This window comes from Myotis brandtii, unplaced genomic scaffold (assembly GCF_000412655.1).
Source record: "Myotis brandtii unplaced genomic scaffold, ASM41265v1 scaffold268, whole genome shotgun sequence".
Taxonomy (NCBI): domain Eukaryota; kingdom Metazoa; phylum Chordata; class Mammalia; order Chiroptera; family Vespertilionidae; genus Myotis; species Myotis brandtii.
This window is the reverse complement of record NW_005360187.1, coordinates 2,966,811-2,970,542: the sequence shown is the minus strand read 5'-3', so window position 1 is coordinate 2,970,542 and position 3,732 is coordinate 2,966,811. Positions and strand designations below refer to the sequence as shown.

At 50.2% G+C, this 3,732-nt stretch overlaps 1 long non-coding RNA gene across 1 annotated transcript in view; it reads left to right on the top strand.

Moving 5' to 3' along the window:
• The first annotated feature begins 2,849 nt into the window (after positions 1-2,849).
• Positions 2,850-3,732, top strand: part of LOC106726470 — a 10,089-nt gene continuing 9,206 nt past the window's right edge. Inside the window, exon 1 of the long non-coding RNA XR_001362542.1 lies at positions 2,850-2,927. This is a non-coding gene — a long non-coding RNA (uncharacterized LOC106726470). The remainder of the gene's footprint in view (positions 2,928-3,732) is intronic.

Genomic DNA, 3,732 nt, shown 5'->3' with positions numbered 1-3,732 from the left:
GTAACGGAGCCGTGTTCCTTGGTAACCCTGATGCCCAAAGGAGAGCAGCTGTCTCCAGAAGCTCACAGAGAAGTAACCTGAGAGCAAGCAGAACCTGGTTGGCCAAATTCACGGGGTCTGGGAGGGTCGCTGCTCTCCAAGGGTGAAAGGTTTGGTTTCTCCTCTCACTTCTGGCGGCCTAGAAGGTTGGCCAGTCGTGTGACCCCAAGTTGGTTAGGACCAGAGGGAGTCCGCTGCACCAGATAGCTTTTCAGAAGGCAAACCTTCTCTAGTACAGTACTAACAACGACAGTCCTAACAGCAACCTCCCCATGCGCGTCTGTGGCCACACTGAATCCTCACATACGTCTGTGAGGTGGGAACTGAGGCCCAGAGGGGTTAGGCAAGCAGCCCGTTAGTAGGTCTGACTCTGAAGCCCCAGCTCTGAACCAGAGCCCCACACTCCCCCCAGGAAACCAGGGGAAGGCCAGGCATGGCACAGATTCCGCACTCAGATCCAGGTTCAAATCCCCGTCCTGTCGTTGATGAGCTGTATAGGAATTGTAGCCCTCCTACCCTCCCCAGGCGACTGACTCCCTATCCTCCTTTTCTGCCTTATTTTTGCTTGGCACATATCACCTAGATACAGAATGTAACTTATTTATCTTGTTTATATAGTTTTCCCAAGTAATTCATGAAGACACCACTGCCCTAGAACATGCCTGGCATAAAGCAGGTGCTCAGTAAATATTTGATGTTGAATGAATGAATGAATGAACCCTTGCTTGAGGTTTTAGATTGGACTTCAGGTTCTGCTTCTCTTGAGTCTTGTAGCATTAAGTTATTCAACTTCCAGTAGCTTTGTTTTCCCCAGTGGTTGAAAAAGAGCAATAGTATTTGTGCTCCCCATGGCACTGGTGAGCCAAGGGACAGGTAAGGCCACTGTCTGCTCCATGGCAGCAGGGTGCCAGGCACTGGGGTTGGGGTGCAGACAGACACAGGAAGGCCCTGCGACCTAGCTGAGCAGACAGACATGTCAACAAATACTTACAACCTGCTTGGGTCACAACTCTGATCTATAGTCATCATTTATGAAGCTAAGCCCCTTGATTAATTGTCTCGTGGAACTATGTATTAGGTACCACCATCCGCCCCATTTTTTATACAAGGAAACTGTTGCAAGGAGTTAAGGAACAATTATTCCAATTATTAAACTCGGGAGCACTGGTTTTTGCCCAACATTGTGAATACATTAAATACCACTGAACTGTACACTTTAAAATGGTTCATTGTATGTTGTATACCCAAGAGAAATGAAAACAGGTGCACACGGAAACTTGTGTTCGAATGTTTATACAACATTATTCATATTAGCCAAAAGCAGAAACGACTCAAACGTCCATCCGTGGATGAATGGTAAAACGAAATGTGATACAGACACACAATGGAATATTATTCAGCCATGAAAAGGAATGAAATACTGACACATGCTACAATTTGGATGAGCCTTGAAAACATGGTAAGTGAAAGCCAGACACAAAAGGTACATACTGTATGCTTAACTGATACGGCACAGCCACGAGAGGGAAACCCACAGAGACTGAAAGTAGACTAGAGGCTACGGGGGAGGGAGGAGGACAGCAAGCGACAACTTAATGGGTACAAGGCCTTTAGTGATGTGATGAAAAGATTTTGAAACTCGGGAGCACTGGTTTTTGCCCAACATTGTGAATACATTAAATACCACTGAACTGTACACTTTAAAATGGTTCATTGTATGTTGTATGAATTTCACCTCAAGGAAAAGGAAACAAGGGCTGGCATTGTACGTGGTGAAGCCTGGGGCCAGGACCGGAGCCTGGGCCGTGGCTCAGTCGGTGATCCTAACGACGGCCATTCTTAGCTTCAGTGTTGTGTTTTCAGTTCTGGAACTTCCACTTGCTTCTTCTTTTCTTCTTCTTCTTCTATTAATAAATTTTTATTGATTTCAGAGAGGAAAGGAGAGGGAGAGATAGAAACATCAATGGTGAAAAATAATCAATGATTGGCTGCCTCCTGCACGCCCCACACTGGGGATCAAGCCCTCAACCCAGGCATGTGCCCTGACCGGGAATTGAACCGTGGCCTCCTGGTTCATAGGTCCATCCTTAACCACTGAGCCACGCTGGCCAGACCACTTGCTTCTTTTTTATGGTTTCCAGGTGTCTGCTGAAATTCCTGTTATCTAATTTCCTGAACGTGTTCATCAGTTATTAGAGTCGCGCCTCAAGTCTGGGGTTTTATCGAAGAATCACCACCATGGTGGGGCCTGCGCTCCAATTATTGTCCCCCAGACCCGAGACACCAAAGCTCTGGAGCTTCCCGGCCCTCTGCCGCGGCAGCCAGCCTGCCTGAGGGGAAAAGGAGCTCCCAACTCCAGGCTTACCTTTCTGGGCCATTCTAGGTGTCCTTGGTGGGAGGGTCCCCCTGGTACTCACTCACCTGCCAGAGCGAGAGCAGGAAGCACCGGCCACCCTGTCACCGCCCGCCATCCACCCGGCCGCTGCTCTTCGGCCAGCGTGGGCAAAGACTTCAAAACTAAAAAGCAAACAAGGACTTAGGTGAAATTGCAGTTTTCAGAGTTGTGTTATTTATTTACGTATTTGGGGGAACATTTCTCTCTAGTTCATTCCAAGAAACACTATACAACACAACTTCTGAAGGGAATGAGTGATACACACTGCCAACTCCTGAGTACTCCCAAAGGCTTACTGTCTCGGGCGTGTGACCTGTATTGAGTCCCTCCGTCGTCAGAAAAAGCCCGAGGGCAGGTGTTGGCATCTCCACTGCCAGGGTTGAAGGCACCAAGGTCCGGAGTGGAAGGACGCTGGACACACACCACAAGGCACCGTGGAGCAGTCACAGGCCCCGGCCTGGCCACACGTTCTTCTTGGTGACCTAAGAGCAAGGTATGAGTACGTTTGAGGAATCTGAGTGTCCAGGCCTCCGAGGGCAAGAAAGCTAGAAGGTGGCTGAAGAGCAGCAAGCAATGTTTGCGGGTAGAGTCCTGAGTTGTGCTTGGTGGGCCCCAGCTTTGAGGGCAGGTAACTTAACCTCTGTGGCCTCAGTGTCTTCATCTGTAAAATGGGCTGGTAAAAGCACACTTACCCTTCGGCTGTTTCTAGGACTCTAGCCCTCAGCCCCGTTTCCTAGTTCTGCTCTCCAAGTGGAACCTGAATCTTCCCTGGTGGAAGGAGAAGGGGGGCGAGGGGGAGGGAGGTCGGGATTCAGCTGCTGGGCCGTGTGAACACCTGCCCTGAACAGAGCCTCCTCCTTCTTTGGAAAGAACCCAGACTTGGATGCCAGGCCCTGCAGCGGAGGAGGGAGGGGGGTGCTTTCCCAGGCCACTGAGGAATCCCTGCAGGTCCTACAGGGAAGTGGGGCCCTTACCACACAATCGCTCCCAACTTAAAGGGCCTTTTGGGAGGTGCTGCTCCAACCCTGGGACCCCCAGCCCCAGCCTCCTGATCTGCAGATATGACCTCATCTGTCCTCTGAGAGCAGAAGAGAACTCGGTGTTACCTGTTAGCCTTCCTGCTTCGGGAAAACCTACAGTCAGGAGCCAGGCAGCCTGGGTTCTGATTCCAGCTCTGCCGTTCAGCAGCCGTGTGAAGGGGGCCCGTGTCCATCTCAGCCATAGCTTTACCCCTGCACCTGGCACAGGGCCAGCCAAACAATAAGTGAAAGAATAAAGAAAACAAGTGGTTGGATGGT